Source organism: Triticum aestivum, chromosome 4A, assembly GCF_018294505.1.
Source record: "Triticum aestivum cultivar Chinese Spring chromosome 4A, IWGSC CS RefSeq v2.1, whole genome shotgun sequence".
Lineage (NCBI taxonomy): Eukaryota > Viridiplantae > Streptophyta > Magnoliopsida > Poales > Poaceae > Triticum > Triticum aestivum.
This window is the reverse complement of record NC_057803.1, coordinates 689,999,062-690,025,251: the sequence shown is the minus strand read 5'-3', so window position 1 is coordinate 690,025,251 and position 26,190 is coordinate 689,999,062. Positions and strand designations below refer to the sequence as shown.

General features: G+C 43.3%; 2 pseudogenes; both read right to left on the bottom strand.

Annotated features, from left to right (window-relative positions):
• Positions 1–16,780, bottom strand: part of LOC123084286 (putative inorganic phosphate transporter 1-13) — a 28,512-nt pseudogene extending 11,732 nt beyond the window's left edge.
• A 5,362-nt stretch (positions 16,781–22,142) lies between these two features.
• On the bottom strand, positions 22,143–23,958 carry LOC123083163 (putative inorganic phosphate transporter 1-13; annotated as a pseudogene).
• Positions 23,959–26,190: the final 2,232 nt, after the last annotated feature.

The window sequence follows — 26,190 nt, the reverse complement described above, 5'->3', positions numbered from 1 at the left end:
GGCCATATCATGTCACATATTTTGATTGCATATGATGTTTATCTGTTATACATCTTATTTTGCTTAGTTCGGCGGTAGCATTTTAAGATGATCTCTCACTAATTATCAAGAAGTGTTCTCCCTGAGTATGCACCGTTGTGAAAGTTCCTCGTGCTGAGACACCACGTGATGATTGGGTGTGATAGACTCTACGTTCAAATACAACGGGTGCAAAACAGTTACACACGCGGAATACTCAGGTTAAACTTGACGAGCCTGGCATATACAGATATGGCCTCGGAACACGGAGACCGAAAGGTCGAACGTGAATCATATAGTAGATATGATCAACATAGTGATGTCCACCATTGAAAACTACTCCATCTCACGTGATGATCGGACATGGTTTAGTTGATTTGGATCATGTGATCACTTAGATGACTAGAGAAATGTCTGTCTAAGTGGGAGTTCTTAAGTAATATGATTAATTGAACTTTAATTTATCATGAACTTAGTCCTGGTACTATTTTGCAAATTATGTTGTAGATCAATAGCTCGCATTGTTGCTTCCCTATGTTTTTTCTTCCCTAAGTTTTTATATGTGTTCCTAGAGAAAACTAAGTTGAAAAGTGTTAGTAGCAATGATGCGGACTTGGTCCGTGATCTGAGGTTTATCCTCATTGCTGCACAGAAGAATTATGTCCTTGATGCACCGCTAGGTGACAGACCTATTGCAGGAGCAGATGCAGATGTTATGAATGTTTGGCTAGCTCAATATGATGACTACTTGATAGTTTTGTGCACCATGATTTATGGCTTAGAACCGGGACTACAAAACGTTTTTGAAACACCATGGAACATATAAGATGTTTCAAGAGATGAAATTGGTATTTCAGACTCATGCCCGTGTCAAGAGGTATGAGACCTTTGACAAATACTTCGCCTAAAAGATGGAGGAGAATTGCTCAACTAGTGAGCAAATACTTAGATTGTCTGAGTACTACAATCGCTTGAATCAAGTGGGAGTTAATCTTCCAGATAAGATAGTGATTGGCAGAGTTCTCTAGTCACCATCACCAAGTTACTGGAACTTCGTGATGAACTATAATGCAAGGGATGACGAAAACGATTCCCGAGCTCTTCGTGATGCTGAAATCGACGAAGGTAGAAATCAAGAAAGAGCATCAAGTGTTGATGATTGATAAGACCACTAGTTTCAAGAAAAGGGCAAAGGAAAAGAAAGGTAACTTCAAGTAGAATGGCAAGCAAGTTGTCACTCCCGTGAAGAAGCCCAAAGCTGGAGCAAAACCTGAAACTGAGTGCTTCTATTGCAAAGGAAATGGTCACTGGAAGCGGAAATGCCCTGAATATTTGGTGGATAAAAAGGATGGAAAAGTGAACAAGGGTATATTTGATATACAGGTTATTGATGTGTACCTACTAGTGTTTATAGTAGCCCCTGAGTATTTGATACTTGTTCGGTTGCTAAATATTAGTAACTCGAAATAGGATTTACAGAATAAACAGAGACTAGCTGAGGGTGATGTGACAATGTGTGTTGGAAGTAGTTCCAAGATTGATATGATCATCATCACACTCTCCCTACACTTTCGAGATTTGTGTAGAACCTAAATAAATGTTATTTGGCATTTGCGTTGAGCATGAATATGATTTGATCATGTTTATTACAATACGGTTATTCATTTAAAGTCAGAGAATAATTGTTGTTCTATTTACATGAATAAAACATTCAATGGCCATACACCCAATGAAAATAGTTTGTTGGATCTCGATCGTAGTGATACACATATTCATAATATTGATGCCAAAAGATGCAAAGTTAATAATGATAGTGCAAGTTATTTGTGGCACTGCCGTTTGGGTCATATCGGGTGTAAAGTGCATGAGGAAACTCCATAAAGATGGATTTTTGGAATCACCTGGTTATGAATTATTTAATGCTTGCGAACCGTGCCTTTTGGGCAAGATGACTAAAAATCCGTTCTCCGGAACAATGGAACGAGCTACTGATTTATTGGAAATAATACATATCGATGTATGCGATCCAATGAGTGTTGATGCTCGTGGCGAGTATCGTTATTTTCTGACCTTCACAGATGATTTGAGCAGATATGTGTATATCTACTTAATGAAACACAAGTCTGAAACATTTGAAATGTTCAAAGAAATTCAGAGTGAAGTGAAGAATCATCGTAACAAGAAAATAAAGTTTCTACGATCTGATCGTGGAGAAGAATATTTGAGTTACGAGTTTGGCCTTCATATAAAAACAATGTGGAATAGTTTCACAGTTCACACCACCTGGAACACTATAGCGTTATGGTGTGTCCGAACGTCGTAACTGCACTTTATTGGATATTGTGCGATCAATGATGTCTCTTACCGATTTACCAATATCATTTTGGGGTTATGCATTAGAGATAGCTGCATTCATGTTTAAATAGGGCACCATCAAAATCCGTTGAGATGACACCGTATGAACTATGGTTTAGCAATAAACCTAAGTTGTTGTTTCTTAAAGTTTGGGGTTGCGATGCTTATGTGAAAAAGTTTCAACCTGATAAGCTCGAACCCAAAAGCGGAGAAGTACGTCTTCATAGAATACCCAAAGGAAAATGTTGGGTACACCTTCTATCACAGATCCGAAGCCAAGTTATTCGTTGCTAAGATGGATCCTTTCTAGAGAAGAAGTTTCTCTCGAAAGAAGTGAGTGGGAGAAAAGTAGAGCTTGATAAGGTAATTGTACCTTCTCCCGAATTGGAAAGTAGTTAATCACAAAAATCAGTTCCAGTGATTCCTACACCAATTAGTGAGGAAGCTAATGATGATGATCATGAAACTTCAGATCAAGTTGCTACCAAAATTTGTAGATGTTCCAGATTAAGATCCGCACTAGAGTGGTACGGTAATCATATTTTGTAGTCATGTTACTAGACCATGATGAACCTACGAACTATGAGGAAGCGATGATGAGCCCAGATTCCAAGAAATGGCTTGAGGCCATAAAATCTGAGATATGAGCCATGTATGAGAATAAAGTATGGACTTTGGTTGACTTGCCTGATGATCGGCAAGCCATAGAAAATAAATGGATCTTCAAGAGGAAGACAGACACTGATAGTAGTGTTACTATCTACAAAGCTCGACTTGTCGCAAAAGGTTTCTCGACAAGTTCAAGGTGTTGAATACAATGAGATTTTATCACTCGTATCGATGCTTAAAGTCTGTCCAAATCATGTTAGCAATTGCCACATTTTATGAAATCTGGCAAATGGATGTCAAAACTGCATTCCTTAATGGATTTATTAAAGAAGAGTTGTATATGATGCAACCAGAAGGTTTTGTCAATCCTAAAGGTGCTAACAAAATGTGCAAACTCTGGCGATCCATCAATGGAATAATGCAAGCATCTCGGAGTTGGAATATACGCTTTGATGAGTTGATCAAAGCATATGGTTTTATACAGACTTTTGGAAAGGCCTGTATTTACAAGGAAGTGAGTGGGAGCACTACAACCTTTCTGATAAGTATATGTGAATGACATATTATTAATTGGAAATGATGTAGAATTTTATGGAAAGCATAAAGGAGTGTTTGAAAGGAGTTTTTCAAAGAAAGACCCCGGTGAAGCTGTTTACACATTGAGCATCAAGATCTATAAGATAGATCAGGACGCTTGATAAGATTTTTCAATAAGTACATACCTTGATAAGATTTTGAAGTAGTTCAAAATAGAACAGTCAAAGAAGGAGTTCTTGTCTATGTTGCAAGGTGTGAAGTTGAGTAAGACTCAAAACCCGACCATAAGCAGAAAATAGAAAAAGAGAATGATAAGTCGTTCCCTATGCCTCAGTCATAGGTTCTATAAAGTATGCTATGTTGTATACCAGACCTATTGTATACCTTGCTCTGAGTTTGGCAAATGAATACAATTTTGATCCAATAGTAGATCACTGGACAGCGGTCAAGAATATCCTTAGTGAGGACTAAGGAGATGTTTCTCGATTATGGAGGTGATAAAAGAGTTCATCGTAAAAGTTACATCGATACAAGCTTTTACACTGATCAGATGACTCTAAGTCTCAATCTGGATACATATTGAAAGTGAGAGCAATTAGTTAGAGTAGCTCCATGCAGAGCATTGTAGACATAGAATATTTGCAAAATACATACGGCTCTGAATGTGACAGACCCGTTGACTAAACTTCTCTCATGAGCAAAACATGATCATACCTTAGTACTCTTTGGGTGTTAATCACATAGCGATGTGAACTAGATTATTGACTCTAGTAAACCCTTTGGGTGTTGGTCACATGACGATGTGAACTATGGGTGTTAATCACATACAGATGTGAATATTGGTGTTGAATCACATGGTGATGTGAACTAGATTACTGACTCTAGTGCAAGTGGGAGACAGAAGGAAATACGCCCTAGAGGCAATAATAAAGTTATTATTTATTTCCTTATATCATGATAAATGTTTATTATTTGTGCTAGAATTGTATTAACCGGAAACATAATACATTTGTGAATACATAGACAAACATAATGTCACTAGTATGCCTCTACTTGACTAGCTCATTAATCAAAGATGGTTAAGTTTCCTAACCATAGACATGAGTTGTTATTTGATTAACGGGATCACATCATTAGGAGAATTATGTGACTGACTTGACCCATTCTGTTAGCTTAGCACTTGATCGTTTAGTATGTTGCTACTGCTTTCTTCATGACTTACACATGTTCCTATGACTATGAGATTATGCAACTCCCGTTTACCGGAAGAACACTTTGTGTGCTACCAAACGTCACAACGTAACTGGGTGATTATAAAGGAGCTCTACAGGTGTCTCCGAAGGTACATGTTGGGTTGGCGTATTTCGAGATTAAGATTTGTCACTCCGATTGTCGGAGAGGTATCTCTGGGCCCACTCGGTAATGCACATCACTATAAGTCTTGCAAGCATTGCAACTAATGAGTTAGTTGCGGGATGATGTATTATGTAACGAGTAAAGAGACTTGCCGGTAACGAGATTGAATTAGGTATTAATATACCGATGATCAAATCTCGGGCAAGTAACATACCAATGACAAAGGGCACAACGTATGTTGTTATGCGGTTTGACCGATAAAGATCTTCGTAGAATATGTGGGAGCCAATATGAGCATCCAGGTTCCGCTATTGGTTATTAACGGGAGACATGTCTCGGTCATGTCTACATTTTTCTGGAACCCGTAGGGTCCGCACGCTTAAGGTTTCGATGACAGTTATATTATGAGTTTATGAGTTTGGATGTACCGAAGGAGTTCGGAGTGCCGGATGAGATCGGGGACATGACGAGGAGTCTCGAAATGGTCGAGACCTAAAGATCGATATATTGGACGACTATATTCGGACTTCGGAAAAGTTCCGAGTGATTCGGATATTTTTCGGAGTACCGGAGAGTTACGGGAATTCACTGGGGAGTATATGGGCCTTATTGGGCCATACAGGAATAGAGGAGAGAGGCCAAAAGGAAGGAGGCCTGTGCCCCCCCTCCGGTCCGAATTGGACAAGGGGCGCAGCCCCCTTTTACTTCTTCCTCTCCCCCTCTTTCCCCTTCTCCTACTCCAACAAGGAAGGAGGGAGTCCTACTCCCGGTGGGAGTAGGACTCCCCTTGGCGCGCCCCCTCCTAGGCCGGCCGCCCCCTGCCCCCTTGCTCCTTTATATACGGGGGCAGGGGGGCACCTCTAGGCACAACAACAATTGATCCCTTGGATCTCTTAGCCGTTTGTGGTGCCCCCCTCCACCATAGTTCACCTCGATAATATCGTAGCGGTGCTTAGGCGAAGCTCGGCGACGGTAGAACATCAAGATCGTCACCACGCTGTCATGCTGACGGAACTCTCCCTCGACACTCGGCTAGATCGGAGTTCGAGGGACGTCATTGAGCTGAACGTGTGCTAGAACTCGGAGGTGTTGTAGTTTCGGTGCTTGATCGGTCGGGCCGTGAAGATGTACGACTACATCAACCGCGTTGTGCTAACGCTTCCGCTTTCGGTCTACGAGGGTACGTGGACACACTCTCCCCTCTCGTTGCTATGCATCACCATGATCTTGTGTGTGCGTAGGAAATTTTTGAAATTACTACGTTCAACAACAGTACTTCATGAAGAGATTGAGGGAGTAGAATACGACGTCGAGTACGAACCAGCACACGGTGGTACCGAGGAGCGGCTGGCCATGCTTGTCGGGGAAACTGATCCACGAACACCTATGGGGCCGGCGGACCGAGCCCCTTTCGGTTCGGCGGGGGGCGGAGGTCGCACGAAGAGCAGATCAAGGCGAAGCACACGAGAAGTTTACCCAGCTTCGGAGCTCTCCGGAGAGATAATACTCCTACTGCTGTTTGTCTGATTGTATTGTGTTCTTGCTCGAGAGAGCTAAGTGTTTTTCTGGCTTCCCAAATGAGCCCAACCCCCTCTACGTCGCGCATGGGCCTCCTTTTATATGCTCAAGGGGTCACCGACAGGTGGCAACGCAGAGAAGGGTAAAAATGTAAAAAGTGTTGCGGTTGGTACAGCTACCTGTACAGTGTATCCTACCTAACCCTGACGGCAGGGGACAAAGGCATTATATGCCTGTTCGTGTCGCCCAAACAGTGCAGAAAAGGACCGTCAGGGACGCCACCGTTCGCCACGATGGCTACTCATGTCAGCGCCGCTTGCCACCTCGCACCGCTGGCTGCACAGCCTCTCGCCACGTGCGCCTGGGAAGGCCCCAGGGCGACACGTTGGTGGATGCGCTGGAGCGTGGGTACAGGGTGGTTACTTGCCGCGGCAAGCGCTTTGCCGCGGTCGTTGTCTTGTCGCGCCCGGAAGCTTGTCGCTCACCAAGCCTTGAGATGCCTTGGTTGGTCTTCTCGGCAAGCTCCTCTTGCCGAGGCCTTGTCGCCTTGCCGGGACGCGTGGCGCGTCGCAGCAAGTTCCTTGGGATGCCTTGGTTGGCCTTCCCGGCAAGCTCCTCTTGCCGGGGCCTTGTCTCCATGGCTTGAATACTTTGTTCTTGAATGGCTCCAAAGGAACCACGGAGGACCTTGGCGGTCACCCGGCAAGCCTTGCCGCGGGGCGCTACAACTGCCCGTGCACAAGTTTGGGATACTAGGGTACCCCTACTCTAGTACACCGAAAATGCTTGTGGAGGAACTCCACATAGAAGAGGTCGAACTCGTCCTGCCTGACGACGGCGTCCACATATGCATCCGATACGATGTAGATCATGAGGAATGTGTCCATGTGGGACGTCGCTAGCTTGAGGTTCTTGGCGATAAGCACGGTGTAGCACACTGTCTCGGACATCTTGATGCGCCAGTAGTAGGTCAGGAGGGCAGGAAAGGTGCCAAGCATGAGCACGATGTGCCACACGTAGTCCGCTTGCCCAAGCTGGTGAGTCTCGTGCATGGCCGTGTTCTTGAATCTCGCAGAGAGCACCCTTTATGCAGAGCAAGTATAATAAGGTATAGGATCAAGGAAAAAAATAGCTCCCAATCAAATTAGTGCCTCCCCTTAAATTACAATATTAGCATGATATAGCATGCTATTAGCGAGACATTGTGCACTGATTTATTTAGCGGGGCAATTATCTACACGCTGGAGTAACGTTTCGTTATCTCTTTAGCCTTCCTCCGAAACAATTTCATATCGATGATTTCAGCTACCACCTAAGAAAAAAAATGTTGCTCCAGGTGATTATGATTCACATTTTATTTTAGCGGTGTTTATGTTTCGTCACATGTAAAACTGATTTGGTGTCTTCCACAGAGCTGCTAAATTTGGTCTTCTAATAGCTGATGCATGCATTATGTATTATCATTTGTCACCTATTTAAGATTTTGTCTCCAATATATTAGAGCTACACCTTTGTGTATACACTAGTAGAAAAAGGGGCAAATCTGAGACACATTAGTGCCGGTTCCAACGGCTAGCCGACTGCTCTCATTAGTACCGGTTCGTGGCGAACCTTTAGCACCGGTTCGTGCCACGAACCGGTACTAAAGAGAGTGGTGGCAGGATGTTGTCAGTATGGGGCCCGTCCAGCACCTTTAGTACCGGTTCGTGTCACGAACCGGTACAAAGGTCGACTTACATAAACCCTTCGTCCACCCGAGCCACTCTATTCTTCCCCTTTCCCCTCACTTCCTCTGTTCTTCCCCTCTCTTCCTCGAGCTCCTCACAAATTTTGCCCAAAATTTGTCAAGATTTGAAGGCCCCCATCCATTCAAATGATCACAAAGGTTAGCAACTTTGTCCTTTCAACTCTCATTGCTAGATTAGCTCTTGCAATGCTTTGTATAGTGATTAATTTGGGAGGAATTATATTTGCTAGTATTTGATTTATATGCAATTTGAGGTCAAAAATAACACTTAGTTTGCATATGTAGGTGTGATTTACTTAGTGCCTTCTAAATCTCCGTCGTAACCACCGTCGATCGCCCGCACAGTCCCGTGGCCGGCACCAACTTGTGGTGAGGCTCTTGTTCATGAATGTTTTACATTACCAAATTGATGTTTGTGTGATTTGGATATATAGTTACTCGTATAATTATCTTACCCGTACGTTGTTTGTTATACATAGTGCCATGGTTTTGATATCCGTCCTCATCGGCCCTCGTCCTTGTTATGATTCGGATGTGGTATATTCTCTTTTAAAACTAGTTGTTGCATTTCGTGTTTATGACAAATTATGCCCATCAAGTTGACATAGATATTTTTATCTAGGAGGTATGTGAACCAGAAATTCCAACCGACCCTATTGTCGAGAGGTTAAATTTAGTTGAAAGAGAAAACGAGTATTTGAAAGAAAAATTGAAAAGAATTGAGGGGGAGAAGATGGAATTGGAGCTGCATGTTGCCGATGTCGTCGATGATCACAAGATCAAGATGGAGAAAATGAGGTTGAAGATTAGAAAGATTAGAAAATATGCCATTGATAGTGTGGCTTGGTATCATTATGCTATTGGATCAATTGTTACCTCACTTGCGATCTTGATCGCATTTGTTATTGCATTTAAATTCTTTAGTTAGAGAGTTATTTGTATGTTGCATTTAATTAAGTGTTGTATATGAACTTTATGTATGAACTTGTATTAATTTGGTCTATTCAGTGTTGTGTATAATGAAGATATGAGCCGACAATGGATGTATGATGACTGATGCTCTCTCGGGTTCATTAATGGCGTGCATACTTTTCTGCTTGCCGCTGAGGCAAACAAGCGGGCGGATGGTTTTATGCCTTGTCCATGTGCTGGCTGTAAGAATGGTCACAATTACTCTACGTCAAGAACCATTCACGTCCACCTATTTGAGTCCGGTTTCATGCCCCAGTATAATGTTTGGACCAAGCACGGAGAAAGAGGGGTTATGATGGAAGACAATGAAGAAGAAGAGGACGACGACATCTATCCTGGCCATGGGTTCCCTGAATACGATGATACAACAATGGAGGAAGAAGCTGAGCCGGGAATGCGGGAACAAGCTGAAGAAGAGGCATCAGATGAGCCCGCTGATGATCTAGGTCGGGCCATTGCCGATGCAAAGAGAAACTGCGCAAGTGATTTGGAGAGGAAGAAGTTGCAGCACATGTTAGAGGATCACAAGAAATTGTTGTACCCGAATTGCGAAGCTGACAAAAAGAAGTTGGACACCACACTGGAATTGCTGCAATGGAACACAGAGAATAGTGTATCTGACAAGGGATTTGGAAAGTTGCTGGTAATGATAAAGAATATGCTTCCAAAGGACAACGAATTGCCCGAGAGTACGTATGAAGCAAAGAAGGTTGTCTGCCCTCTAGAGTTAGAGGTGCAGAAGATACATGCATGCCCTAATGACTACATCCTCTACCGCGGTGTGTACGAGGATTTGAACACTTGCCCGGTATGTGGTGAATTGCATTATAAGATCAGTAGCGATGACCCTGGTGATGTCGAGGGCGAGCGCCCCAGGAAGAAGATTCCTGCCAAGGTGATGTGGTATGCTCCTATAATACCACGGTTGAAACGTTTGTTCCAAAACAAAGAGCATGCGAAGGCGATGCGGTGGCACAGAGAAGACCGTAAGAAAGATGGAAAGTTGAGAGTACCCGCTGACGGTTCGCAGTGGAGAAAAATCGAGAGAAAGTACAGGGAGGAGTTTGCAGGTGACCCAAGGAACGTATGGTTTGGTCTAAGCGCAGATGGCATTAATCCTTTTGGGGAGCAGAGCAGCAACCATAGCACGTGGCCTGTGACTCTATGTTTGTATAACCTTCCTCCTTGGTTGTGCATGAAGCGGAAGTTCATTATGATGCCAGTGCTCATCCAAGGCCCTAAGCAACCCGACAACGACATTGATGTGTACCTAAGGCCATTAGTTGAAGAACTATTACAGCTGTGGAATGGAACAGGTGTACGTGCGTGGGATGAGCACGGACAGGAAGAATTTGACCTAAAGGCGTTGCTGTTCATGACCATCAATGATTGTCCTGCTCTCAATAACCTTTCAGGACAGACAAACAAGGGATACCGCGGATGCACGCACTGTTGGGATGATACTGACAGTATATATCTGGAGAGTTTTAGGAAGACTGTGTACCTGGGACATCGTCGATTTCTTCCGAGCAGGCATCCCGTAAGAAAGAAAGGCAAGCATTTCAAAGGTAAGGCGGATCACCGGACGAAGCCTCGCCACCGTACTGGTGCTGATGTACATGATATGGTCAAGGATTTGAAGGTAATCTTTGGAAAGGGTCCTGGCGGACAACCTGTTCTGAAGGACGCTGACGGATGTGCGCCCATGTGGAAGAAGAAATCTATAATTTGGGACCTGCCCTATTGGAAAGACCTAGAGGTCCGCTCCGCAATCGACGTGATGCACGTGACGAAGAATCTTTGCGTGACCCTGCTTGGCTTCTTGGGCGTGTATGTGAAGACAAAAGATACACTAGAGGCACGGGAGGACCAGCAACGTATGCATGGAAAAGACGGCATACATCAGGGTCAGGCCAGCTACGTTCTTACCAAAGAAGAGAAGGAAATCTTCTTTGAATGCCTGCTCAGCATGAAGGTACCGTCTGGCTTCTCATCGAATATAAAGGAAATAATAAATATGGCAGAGAAAAAGTTCCAAAACCTAAAGTCTCATGACTGCCATGTGATTATGACGCAATTGCTTCCGGTTGCATTGAGGGGGCTTCTACCGGAAAAAGTTCGATTAGCCATTGTGAAGCTATGTGCATTCCTCAATGCCATCTCTCAGAAGGTAATCGATCCAGAAATCATACCAAGGTTACAGAATGATTTGTGCAATGTCTTGTCAGTCTTGAGTTGGTGTTCCCACCATCCTTCTTCAACATCATGACACACGTCCTAGTTCACCTTTGCAAAGAGATTAATGTTTTGGGTCCTGTATTTCTACACAATATGTTCCCCTTTGAGAGGTTCATGGGAGTCTTGAAGAAATATGTTCATAACCGTGCTAGGCCAGAAGGAAGCATCGCGAAGGGCCATGAAAATGAGGAGGTCATTGAGTTTTGTATTGACTTTATTCCTGACCTTAAGCCGATTGGTGTTCCTGAATCGCGACATAAGGGCAGACTGGATGGAAAAGTCACACTAGGAGGGGATCAAATAATATGTATGGACGGGCATTCTCTCACTGAAGCACACTACACAATTCTACAGAATTCCGCCTTGGTGGCACCGTATATGGAGGAACACAAGAATTTTCTACACTCCAAACACCCGGAGAAGTCTGACGACTGGATTACACGTGAACAAACGAGGACTTTCACCGGTTGGTTGCAGAAACGTGCCATGCACGATGGCGATATTGAAGAAGACCTATACTCGCTGTCCCAGTTACCATTTTCGAATATAATGACTTTTAAAGGGTACCAGATAAATGGGAATACATTTTACACGATCGCCCAAGATAAGAAGAACACCAACCAAAACAGTGGTGTCCGCTTTGATGCAACAACCAACACGGGAAAGGAAACATATTATGGTTACATAGAGGACATATGGGAACTTAACTATGAAGGTGGTTTGAAGGTCCCTTTGTTTCGGTGCAAATGGATCAATATGACACGAGGCGGGGTAACGGAAGACCCGCAGTACGGAATGACAACAGTGGATCTCAACAATCTTGCTTATGTAGAAGAACCATTCGTCCTAGCCAATGATGTCGCACAGGTTTTTTATGTGAAAGACATGTCTACCAGGCCAAGAAAAAGAAAAAGATAAGGAAGCGAATGGATCATACGACGAGCCAAAGTGCCACATAGTTATTCCAGGGAAAAGAAACATCGCGGGAGTGGATGACAAGACAGACATGTCAGAAGACTATGAAAAGTTTGATGAAATTGCTCCATTCGCAGTGAATATTGACCCGAGCATCCACTTAAATGATGAAGATTTTCCATGGCTACGGTGCAAAGGGACACACGCGAAGAAAAAGTTTCACACCCAAATATCCGGGATGTGATCGGCTTCACTATCATCACTTTCTTCTGTGTTTCACACCCAGGAGGGAATCTCTGTAATAGTTAGGGTAGTTATGTGTTTTGGCATTTGAAACACAAAGAAATTTTATGTGCAAACAAATTCTTTCATGCATTTACTATATTTTTCGAAGTATTAGGGTTTCGGACGAAAACTCATCTGTTACAAAGGCATTTCATTTTTTAAATAACGTAAGCATTACCAAATTGAATATAATGATAAAACACAATAATATTAAAGAATCACTGAAAAATCTTTTTTCGAAGTTAAGTTATTCACAAACTAGTGATTCACACAAATTTCAAATAATTCAAAATTTAAATTATTCAAAATTGAAAACTACCGGCACTAACAAAAAGTTTGTAATTTTTTGTACCTAAAGCAAAAATATTCAGATAGAAACGCTAAATACAGCAAAAAACAACTCAAAAATAAATAAAACAAAAAAATTAAGAAAATAAAAAAGCCCGCCTATTGGGCCAAAGCGGCCTGCATACGACTAGAAACACAACCTTTTGTTGGGCCAGGATGCAGGCCCACAAAGGCCCAGTAGGCCCACAGGGCAGCACTGAACAGGTAGGCCCAGTAGGCCTGCGTAGGAGAGGAGCTCGAGAGAGCTACCACACTGGGGCATATAAACCAGTGCGGTAGCCCTTCGACTAGCGAGATGGGACTAAACTTGCCGCACCACACTGCGCCAGCGCACCCCTTTAGTACCGGGTCGTGGCACCAACCGGTACTAAAGGGGGGCGCTTCCCGCCGCTTGGCCTGGCCAAAGCAGACCTTTAGTACCGGGTCGTGGCACCAACTGGTACTAAAGGTCCGTCCTATATATACAACAGTTCAAAAAATTCACTTTTCCTTTCTATTTCTTCCCTCCGTCACGCCGCCCTGCCCTGATCGACGTCGTCCCCGTCGACTTCGCCGCCCCCGCCCCTCGTCGCCGACCCCGGCCGTCCCCGCCCCTCGTCGCCACCCCCGTCGACGTCGCCGCCCCGGCCGTCGCCGTCCCCGCCGTCCCCGTTGCCGCGCCCCGGCCGCCCCGTCGCCGCGCCCCACCCCGTCGTCGCCGCCCCGGCCCGTCGTCGCCGCCCCGTCCCGTCGCCCCGTCGTCGCTGCCCCCTCGTCGCCTCGCCGGTGAGCTCGCCCCAGCCGCCATGTTCACACAAACACACATGTACACACTACACACATACACACACACACACACATTATAGAATTTTAGTTATAGAATTTTTTCTATTTTTTAGTTATAGAAATGTTAGAAATTATTCTGTTTTGTAGTTATAGAAATATTTTTAGAAATGTTAGTTATATAGAAATGTTATAAATTTTTCCTGTTTTTTAGTTATAGAAATATTAGAAATGTTATAATTTTTTCTGTTTTTTAGTTATAGAAATATTTATAAAAATGTTAGCAATTTTTCTATTTTTAGTTATAGAAGTATTAGAAATGTTAGTTATATAATCAGAAATGTTAGAAATTTTAGAATTAGTTTTAGTTAGATGAATTAGATTAATGTCAAATTGTTAGAATTTGCATATAGAATGTTAGATTAATGTTACTTTTTGCGGGCATACAATATTTGTTCTCGACGATATGCCCGGCCCGCATCCTCGTCGTCGATCCATTCGTGACGATGTCATGCTTCAGAGGACCCATGTCCGGGACTGGGCTCCGCCGGGCTGGCACTGGAAGGTTCTACCTGGAGGGGCGCGCCGCTTGGTGAGGAACCCAGCCTCAGGTCCCATCGTCGACCCTGATCTTCTTTGGTGGCGTTCACGTGGGCCACATTCGGTGCAGAGGCAGCCGGCCCCGCCGGAGGTGGTGCGTCGCCGTGTCAAGGAGAAAGACGAGAACGTCCATCGCTACATGGCTGTTATGGACGACATCAGGTTCTCCACTACTTGGCAGGTTCTTTGCGCAGATGATCGAAGATATGATCCTGTGATGGTTCCTTCTTTTTGGGTGTCCACTGCCCGCGCCCCAGGAACCGCGAGTAGCGCCCTAGATTCTTCTATAGTACTCGATCTTTATGAGGTACCTAGCCAGTGATGTATTCGATATATAATATTCGAGACGATGTATTCGAGATTATATATATTATTTGAGACGATGATGTATATTCGAGATTATATATTAATCGAGATGATGCATATATATTATGTACTATATGATTCAGTTTTTCCTTATTGATTGCATCCATGCATTGTAATTTGAATACTAAATTGTTCTATATTTCTTCTGTATTAGTTAAGTAAAAGCTATGGCGGACAATACCGGCAAAGACAGAGAAGAGGAATTGTTCGATATCATACGCAGCCCTGGCAGGCTAGATGATCTGAATGAAGCAGATGACAGCTCCCAATATCTGAACAATACCGGGGAGGGTGATGAAAAGATATTTGATCTCGACAACCAAGCCGATGAAGTCATGAACTATGATTCTGATTATGATGACACAAACAATGTTTATGATGACACAGAGAATGCTGATCTTCAAATAACAAAGACTACCGGTGAGGTATATTTATATAAGCAGGCATCTGGTGATCATCACATGTTTTTTTATTTTAAGATATATGAACGAATCGATCTTCTTCTTTTAGCCCTCCGGATCGAGCAAATCTGCTTCTACAGACAACAGGATAAAGTGAGGCCCGAGCAGATTGTTGAAGGACGGTGTAAAGTACAACATCGAATCCGTCAAACCTAGTGGCGAACCTTTGATGCCTAAGAATTGCAAACAAGTGGACTCGTTAGTGCGGAGTTCTTGTGAAGGACAAACTCCCGATCACCATTCAAGAATGGAAAGAGCCATGGACTAAACGTCCAGGTGTTACTTGGGTCGATGACAAAGCCAAACAAGACCTTTGGGATTCTCTGATGGAACATTTCACCCTACCAGATTATTTCACTAAAGCAGATGTGGACAAAGTGAAGGGCGCTGCTCTTAAGAAAATGGCAATTGCATTCAACACCCACAAGAAAACTATATGGGCCAACTACCTCGCTGCAAAAAGGAAGACTCCAGAATTCACGGGAACACTGGATAAGCAAAGAGAACACTGGGACGATTTCGTGAAATTCAAGGATTCAGAAATATCTAAGGAACGGTCGATAAAAAACAAGGCCAATGCCGCAAAAAAGACGCAGTTCCATAGGCTGGGTCAAGGTGGCTACGCGGTGGGAATGCCTAAGTGGGATACGTCTGAGCAAGAGATGGAGGGTGCAGGGGTCACTCCGATTACTAGGAGCTGGACCCCAGGTGAAGAACTTGGTTCTATGCACATGGGGGGGTGTTGGACCCGAAGACAAGCCTGGTTTCGAAGAAGGCAAGTCTAAAAGGAGCCGAACAAAAGATACTTGACACAATAGAAGAAGCTCGAGCGGGGGTGTTCATGCCCAACAGAGAGAACGACGAGCTTACACGCGCCCTGGGAAATCCTGAACACCCGGTAAGAACACGAGGCATGGGCGTTATTCCCTGGTATGAGGGCTTTTCCGACTGGAATGACGACTACAGGTCCCGTGCAAGAAAGAAGATGGAGGAGGGGAAGAAGAGGAAGCTGGAGGAGGAGCATAGGAAGCAGGACGCAGAATGCCTTCAAGGCCTAGAAGGAAGGCACGCAGACTTGGCACTCAAATTCCAGCAGCAGCAGCAGCAGATCGACTCACTTAGCCAGGAAAGGGGGTCTCAGCACGGCAGCAGCAAGTAGATGATCGTCCATCATTGGATAGCACCGTACCATCCATGCCGAGAAGTAGCATTGGTTCTGCCCCGGGCGACACACTGTTGGATACATACCACCCTGTGGATGACATCATAGAGAACACTAACTGTGAGCTACACTCCAAAATGAAGAACATATCCATGAAGGTGGCGGATGGCGTTGCTTTCACAATTACCCCTGAAGCAACCTTCCATTGCATCCCGATTCCAGAGGGCTATGCTCATGTCATGGTTGATGAAGTGGTGGAGCCATATTCGATGCTAGTACTTGACATTGCTGGAGGTGACGGCGAGCGCACACTTGGAGATGCCGTACATCATATCATCCTATGGAGAAAGGATTGCATCATCTTTCCAAGTCCACTGACACCGCGTCTTCTGCCGACTCCTCCTCGATGTCTGCCACCGAGTCAGCAGACTCCCGCTCCTCCAAGTCCACAAATGCATGAGCCGACTCCTCCTTGAAGTCTGCCACCTCCTCGAAGTCCCCGAATGCTTGAGCAGACTCCTCCTCCTTCATGTCCGGCACAGCGTCAGACCACTCCTCCTGCTTCAAGTCTGGCACAGTGTCAGCCACGTCAGCCGTCTCCGCCGTCTCAGCAATCATAGAAGAGACACGCCGCAGCTATGGTGCGTAGCGGTACGAGTCGAGGTAGTACAGGAAGTACAGGCGGAGACAAGCGATATAAATATGGTCCAAGCCTCGCTCCTCTTCCTCAGAGGCCTTACGACATGACCGAGGAGCAAAACGCAGCCATAGTGCAGGCCCAAGTGGACGCCCATTTTGGACCGAAACCGGCACCGCCGCCAAAGGAGAAAGTTCCTGAGAAAACGATTGACCACTTCATTCGTATGGCTAGAGCACCAGCTCCCAAGCCTGTTGACTCAGACTATGAGCGTCAAATCAGGAAGCTACATCGAGCACATCTACAGAAGGAAGCGAGCTCGAGCTCGAGCCAACAAGCAGCTGGCAAAAAATGCGGGAAAACCGTTCCCCAGCTGGGAGAACAGGCGGCGCAAGCGATCCCCCCCGCTTGTTGTGCCAACAACACATGAGAGGAGTACGCACTCCAAATATTATTGAGGGCAAACCGTTAGCGTTCCCCAGCAGGGCGATGTGGTAATAACGGAGGAGCATATAATGCAGGCTGAAATGCTCAAGATCTCTGTTGGACAACTCCTCGAAATCGAGCCCATGTCTCCGCTTAGAGAATCGGAAATAAAATGGAAATATGTCCGGGGCCAACCTTTGGTCCATCCAAACAAGGTCAAGGACCTCCCAACGAGAATGTATGAATTGCATCAATGGTACATGAACATTACCAAGATTTCCAATCGAGAGTCCCTCATGGTGAATATCAAACATGAGCATTATTACCATGAGAAAGCTCTGGCCATTGAGTATCTAGAACTATTTCAGTTATACAATCAAGACGCACTCGACAAGTCTATCGTCAGTTGCTATTGTCTGTAAGTGATTTCTTTCTGTAATTTAGGTCTCAAGCTAGTTATGTAGTGATAATTGTGATCAATCATTACATGTAATTATCCTCACTATATTCTTTTATGTGGTATTATATGCAGGACGAAGATGTATGAAATGAAAAAATCTGGACGCTATGGCATTGGGTTCATTGACCCAAATACCATTAATGAGGATATATGGAAGCTTCCATTTTATCAAGAAGGTGTAGAGGAAAGCATGCTAGAGTTCTTGAAGCGCCTCAATAGCAATGAAGATATACTACTTCCTTACAACTTCCCGTGAGTCACACTGTCTTGTACTACAAATTATATTTTTGCTTACTAGCTAACTAGATGTTTATAATTAAGTGTATACGGTTTACGGTAGTTGATTAATTTTATGCACATGCCTGCTTAATTAAGACATGCAAATGTGTGCGCATGCAGTTGACACGGGGTCTTGTTAGACATTAAAGTTGAGGAAGGAAAAGTTAAATTACTGGACTCACTAACTAAAGAAGATAAAGACTTCACCATCGTGAAGGGGATAGTCAATAGGTAATTTCAATCATTATTAACTATATCTCGGCCTATTATTAGTTCGTCATTTTCTGATATGAACTATTTAATAACCCCTTTATTAATTTTCTTTGCCGGCGGGCAGGGCATGGGCAAAGTTCATCAAGGTGACTCCAGGCAACTGGGCAAAAAAGTTGTTTTGGCATCGACCAAAGATAAGTAATTAAGTAGTACTAGCTAGCTACCATCTCTTTAATTCTTGTTTCAATATCAGTAATTAATTATCATGCTTGATTAATCATTGCCTGATTCAATTCCATTCTCGTAAAGGCCCTGAAGTAGGCGCCGAGGAATAATCTGTGTGCATTCTACGTTTGCGAGAACATTCGCATGATGGCGTCCGAAAGGAGCAGATCTGATAGACAGGACTGGGTACGTTTGTTAGAACACTATTCACACCATTATCGATATCTAGTAACACAACTAACACACATGCATATTGATCTCCTTCTTAACAGTTCAGAGAGGTGCGGGATAAGCTCCTACCATCGGACTGCATACTAGCACTTAAAGAGGAAATAGCCGGATTTTTGCTCGACCAGGTCATAGATCCCAAAGGAGAATACTATTACCCGCTACCGCCCCACTTGTCATCGTGCTCCGGAGGCACCAAGGCAACATATGTAGGAGAAATTGAATATGTATATACATGTGTATGTGTGAATAATTAATGGTGTTGGTTGTGAGACATTCGATGATATATATATATATATATATATATATATATATATATATATATATATATACACACACACATACGGTTCTACGTATGAGAAAATCTATTTATATGTATGCATAACGTGTATAATTTGTAGTATCGTGAAATATCAGCAAACAAAAAAAATTGAATAGAAAAAAAAGCCACCCCCAAACATTTAGTACGTACCGTTTGGTGTTACCAACCGGTACTAATGTCCTACGCGCACACGGGTCTGGCTCGTGCCTACGTGGTGTCACTTTAGCGCCAGTTCATGACGAACCGGTACTAAAGGGGGTGGCCTTTAGTCCCCACTCTTTAGTGTCGGTTGGCAAACCGGCACTAAAGGCCGTTATGAACCGGCACTAAAGGCCGGTTCTGCACTAGTGATATGATATCAATAGTTGCTTCCTTCATCGGAGTAGGTCCAAAAAATGTGTAGATCAGGATTATTTCTTTCTAGAATGGGAAGGTAAAAGGAAGAGGAATAGTACATCTCTCGATACTACGGTTCATGGCAAATCCGTGGCATAGTTATGTGTTTGCTGATGTTTCAAGAATCAATGATTTGGTACAACTTCTATTGTTGCTTTTGTAGAATATATGGTTAGCCAAAAAGTCTTATATTTTGAGAGAGAGGGAGTAGTTGTGGGGTTAATATTCCTACACCGTTAGAGACCATTACTCTTGAAACAGGCACTTGACCTGCTTTATATATAAAAGGAACAACACCCAAGTTACAGGGCGAAACAATACAATATGGTGAGGTAGCCCAATGAAACAGCAGACCCCTAAATATCGGGCCAACACAATCGCACAATGTAAAACTATTTAGGAAGGTCCTGATTCTCTTCGTTGAAATCGGCTACCAAGGAGTGGTCTCTGCAAAGGTTGTCTCTGTGTATGCCACCACATTTCTGGAAAAAAAAAATCAGATGTTGGGTTGCAGGGACCACTTTTTATTGTAAACAAGATGATACCCCGCGCATTGCTGAGGAAACATAGGCTAAAAACAAAAACAAAATTAATACTACTTTAAATAAATGTTCAGATAAGAAAACATTTTTGAGGAACCTATGTTCGAGGAAATTATGAAGCATGAAGCACGTATAGTGATATACCTTAAGATCATGTTTAGTAGTAAAACACGAGTATCACGTGGCCATACAAAAAATTAGCTGCTATAGCTACCATAATATATTACACTTCGCACTGAATAAAACATTCATTTACCCCCAGTCCTCGTGGTATAGGGGGAGCTAAAAAAATTCCTCCAAAACTCCATATCTTCAGGACGAGGTTTTTCTTAAGGGGAGCTGTATAAATTTTTACAGGACCAACCATTTTGCAGGATCTAGAATGGCCTTTTCTTTCGCCCAAAACCATAAAATAGCGGTGATTTTAAAGACTCGGGCCTTTTACGAATCTACTAGAGATGCTCTTAGGTGCACTGCAAAGTAGATTTTCTAAATTATACTCCCTCCAAGACATTTTAGATCACTTGCAGGGAGTACCTTTTGTCAAACAGTGAGAATGACCATCCTTGATTGTACAAAAACATGCTTGGTTCGTTTGTAATGTTTTTGACTACTACTACCAGACTATCTTCTCTGTACACCTGAATTTTCACGTAGACGCTTACTAGTAGTTCACAAATACCAGTTGAGAGAAGTGTGTCAGACTATGCCAGACGGGTGCATCCATGAGCATGTAGTTTTTCCTAATTTTAATGCTTCTGCTATTTGCAATTTCCATCATTATCAACTAACATGAACATTTTCTTATGTTGTAAGCATTTCCTCAAATTTGTCAACAATTCTGGAATAACAAATTGTGTATGAAATTTTACAAACTTAAACACATTTTCCAAAATTGGTAACAAATTCCCCACAATTGATGAAAATTTTGAACAAAAATTTCAGTCCATTTTTTTTAAAAAAATATCAACTTTTTGGAAGCACAAACATTTTTAAAATGTATGAACAAAAAATTCAAGAAACGGATTATTTTTAATCAAGTTCTAGATTTCAAAAAAATTGTAAACAATATTTGAAAATAAGAACATTTTTTGGTATTCCAAAGATTTTTTCAAGTTTTTGAAAAGGTTTCAAGAATTATAATAAAGTTCAAAAAGGAGGAAATAAATTAGCGAGAAAAGAGAAGAAAAACGAAAAATAGAAAAAAAATGATTATGCCCTAGAAAATAAAAAAAATTCAAAAAAATTAATATAGTTGAAAAATGTTCTTAAATTTTAAAAATGTTTGTGTTTTCAAATAATTCTCACAAATTTGAAAAAGTGTTCGCATTTTTCAAAAATATTCTGAAATTATAAAAACTATTCAAGTTTCCAAGAAAATGTTCGCACTTCCAGAAAATGTTCACAATTCTGAAAAAATGTTCATAGGGCTTTAGGACGGACTCCAAAGTTGACTGTTGAATCTCAGTATGTATGGCCAAGGCTCACTCATTCAACCCGCAAGAAAAGCGAGTCTTGAACGAAGGAAGAATAGTTGTAGGATCCTGGGTTCGGTATGATCTGAATTTGAAAAAATGTTCACGAAATCAAAAAATGTTCGCGTTTCAAAAAGAAGTTCAAATTTTGAAAAACATTTTGGATTTTTAAAATTATTCTTGTTTCAAAAAACATTTTAGAAATTGAAAAAACACATTAGCTACAATACCCCCTCGGTCTGTTCACTACGGTGTCCCGCCCGGTCGTACAGTCGTTGTTTGGTCTGCTACAGTAAATCAATTCTTGTTGATAAGAAACTGTGCTACATATGTATCACCAAATCTGGTTGGTTCTAGTGGCCAACAACGTGCTCACAACCTCCCTGGTCCTGGGTTCAATATCTTGTAGGCTCATAGGGATTACTTGTCGCTGCTCTAGTACAATTCTGTAATACAGTTGTACTGAACCAGCGGCAAGTAATATGGATAAGAGTAAAGGAAGGGGTAAAACTGAAAGTTGCTCTACCATTTGCTAGATTTAGTTGTGTTATTGCCACTTCGTTTGGAGTCTATCCCATCCCATGTCACATTGAACCCTATATTGTCCAAACATCTCAAAGATACAAGTTTCCAATATTTGAGTAATTTTGAGAAGACACTAAAATCAGCAACTGGGATGAATGGTACTGGTTACAAAATTTCCACGCTGTGGATGAACTCAACTTCAGCAATCGTTGCAGATTCTTGAGATGGTTCACTTTCTTCCTCCATTTCCCCGGTGATATCCTCGAGTGACATCCCTTTGGATTCCGGCAAGGCAAGAGTGAACATGACTCCAACCAGGTTGCACCCTGCTAGAAGAAGGAGAGAGCTCCGGATGCTCGTATGAGAATACTGGAACCAGAGAACACCGATGATGGCACCACACTTACCCCCGGCAGCCGATATTCCATTGCACGTCGACCGCAGCCGCGTCGGGAATATCTCGGTGGGCAGGATGAAGGTGGTGGAGTTGGGGCCGAAGTTTGCGAAGAAGAGGATCAATGCATACATGATGGCGAAGCCTGCGTGCATGCTGGGTTTGGACCAGAACTAGTAGGGCGCGGCGAGCCCGATCATGAAGATGGTCATCATGGTGAACCCCATGAGCTGGATCTTGATGCGGCCGATGCGGTCAACAAAGAGGACAGTGAGGAAGTACCCTGGTAGGGAACCGCCGACCACGATGATGGCCTGCGTGCGGGCTATCTTGTAGGTCTGCTCGAGAGGGCTCATCTCAGCCGCGTCTCCAATCCAGCCGATGCCGCTGAAGATGTCCTTCATGAAGAGGTTGAGGGAGTAGAAGACGACGTCGAGGACGAACCAGCACACGGTGGTTCCGAGGAGCTGGCGGCCATGCTTGTGAAGGAACTCCATGGAGAAGAGGCCAAACTCGTCCTGCTTAACGACGGCCTCCGCATCCATGTCGGACACGAAGTCGATGTCGAGGACCGCGGCCATGTCAGACGCCTCTAGCTTGAGGTTCTTGGCGATGAGCATGGTGTAGCGCGCCGTCTCGGGCATCTTCATGCGCCAATAGTAGGTGAGCAGGGCAGGAACGGCACCGAGCATGAGTACTATGCGCCACACGTAGTCTGCTTGCCCGAGCTGGTCAGTATCGTACGCGGCCGTGTTCTTGAAGCTCGCAGAGAGCACCAGAACAACAGCCCCAGCAGCCAGGTTCCCAAGACCCTTTATGCAGAGCAAGCATAATAAGATAAGGATTGAAATATTATCTTTGACTGAGTTAGACGAGAGAAAAGAGAAGCGGGCTGTAGATTAAGAATGAGATACGGCACAGGCTCCAAAAAATATTGTGATAGTTTTACTTACACACCTGCATAGCGAAGACTGCTGCTATGAAGGCTCCGCGAGTCCTCTTGTTGGCATACTCAGACATGATGGTGGCCGAAAGCGGGTAGTCGCCGCCGACGCCGAAGCCGAGCCAGAAGCGGAAGAAGCACAACGTGGCCACAACGCACTTGGGCTTGTTGTGGAAGGAGAGGCCTGACGCGAGCGAGCACACCACCATGAGCTTGAGCGTGACGCCGTAGATGCGCTTCCGCCCCATCCTGTCGCCGAGCCAGCCGAAGAAGAGCTGCCCCAGGACCGTGCCGCAGAGCGCCACGCCGCTGACAGCGCCCGCGACATTGCCAGGGAGCCTGCCGTCCGCCGAGTGGTAGTAGATGTGGCCCAGGAGGTCGGCGATCAGGGAGACGGAGAACAGGTCGTAGGCGTCCGTGAAGAAGCCCATGCCGGCGATGACGATGGTGGTAAAGTGGTACAGCTGCGCCCCGGCGACGTCGAGGGCCTCGAGCACCTTGACCTGCTTGCGAGCCCGCCGCGTCTCGCATTTCACCGACGTCACCGCGTCCAGCACGCGGTACAGCAAGGCGCTCCCGGCGCCATGGAGGTGGCAGAAGAGGGAGCTGCACGCATGCCTCCTCGCAGGCCAGGTCGTGAACATTTTAGTAGTAGTCTCTGCGAAAAAATTCCTCTGGAAAACCAAGTGCCTCATGTTTGCCATATATATATAGAACCGCCTGCTTGTCTCCGTTCCTAATTATTATACAACTGGACGAGGGTTGCAGCTGGACGAGTTGACAACTTTGCTGACGAACTTGCTGCCGTTGCTAGAAAAAGGAAGGCGATGACAGAATGAAGACGACGACAGTTGTTCCTTAACCCTTACGCGCACAATGAAACTATATATGATATGCACAATGATATCTTTGTTTGCGTTTTTTTCTTAGCCCTTACGTGCAAAAAAATACTCCACCATCACATAAACAAACGGCTCAATTTTTTATGATTTGAAAAGGTTCACTAATTCAAAGAAAATGAGAATTTACAAAATGTTGCTAATTTTAAAAATGCTCTTGGATTTTCAAAAAATCATGAATTTGAAAAATATACATGGAATTAACAAAGTTCACGATTTTGAACAACTCTTCAGGAATTTAATTTTTTCATGGATTTTATAAAATGTTCATGAAAAAATTGGAAAGTGTTTGTGAAGCTCAAAGTATTTCCGAACTTTGAAAAATGTTTTACTAATTTTAAAAACTTCAGGGATTTGAAAATGTTTGTTGATTTTAAAAGATCATGAATTTTTAAATGTTCACAATTTTGAAAAAGTTCATGAACATTTAAATATTATTTATGGCGTTTTCAAAATCTTGGCAAATTTTAAAAATATTCAAATACAATAATACCATTCACGGTTTTGAAAATAAATTGTGGATTAAAAGTTGCTTAATAATTTGAAAAATGTTCAAAAAATTTAGGTAGTATTAGTGAATTAAAATATCACATTTTGGAAAGCACATGAATTTGAAAAGATATCTCCTAGTTTTAAGAAAAAACACACCTTTAAAGAAATTAGATTTAAAAAATGAGTAACTCCTTCAACTAGAAAAATAAAGAATTAACCTAAATGAAAAAGGAAATGCAAAGAAACAAAAAAAAAGAATAAAAATGTGGGAAACGAAGAAAAAAAGTGAAATGGGTTTAAGCTTCTTGAAACTTCCCAGAACTGGGAGTGAGGCCAACACAAAAACATGTTGATGCAATGGGTACAGTTGAGGAAGTATTTGAAAGAAAAAAGTATAGAAATCACCTACAAATCTACGAGCCAAATCCCCTTGAAATCAACTTATATATAGTTTTTACCCTCGGAACTTCAAAACCATAAAAATCACCCCCCTTGAGTGGCTTTGAAGCTAACATGTCCAATTTTGGTCGGTTTTCACTGGTGTTTAGAACATTGACTTCCTCTTTCCTTTTCCCGTGTGTGTCCATCTCGTCGCCTGCTCCTTCTTCCCCTTTGATGGAGTGTCACATGATGCCAGGCTCAGTGCGACCAACCCGCCTTCCTCCTTGTGCAGTTTGGCACCTGCCTCGGCGCCGCCCGCCCACCTGCCTACCTCTCTCATGCACCCTGCCGCCAGCCTCCCTTGTGGGCATCAAAGGAAGGGATCCCTAATCGAGTAATAGAAATTCTTTTGGAAGCCACTAGAGGAGGGTGTGCTGAAAATTAACGTCGACGCGAGCTTTTGGGAACACTGTGGAAAGGGGAGCACTGGGCTAGCAGTCAAGGACCACGATGGAAGGTTGGTGCATGCCCAGGCAAAATGGTACAGATGAAAATGCCATAAATGGGGTAATTACTTAAAAAAATGCTAAAAGAGGGGGTAAAAAAATTTAAATTCGCACTATTATTTGCTATGAGTACTTTTATTAGTTGCGTTATTGCCACTTCTTTGGAGTCTATCCCATCTCATGTCACAGTGAACTCTATGTATAATCAAAACATTTCAAAGATATAAGTTCTCAGTGTCTGAGTAATTTTGAAAAGACAATCAACAACAAGGTTGAATCCTGGCATCCAGGAATAAGTTATAGTACAAGTTTTGTAGATGGGGTAAGATGGATGAAAATATCCTATATACTTACGAGAGTCATCCCCACTAACTTATTTATCTCAGCATATAAGCATGCCACATCACCATACAATTATGGATGGGATAAGTCTCACCTCAACAAGCAACCATGCATGTGAAAAGATCCACTTCCACATGCAACCATGTGTGGGAAAATGTTTTTCATTCTATTATTCTACTTCTATTCAATAGATATTTTACAACTATGCATAATTAAATCTAATAAATCATATGTATTTTCATTCTGGTAATGTGTT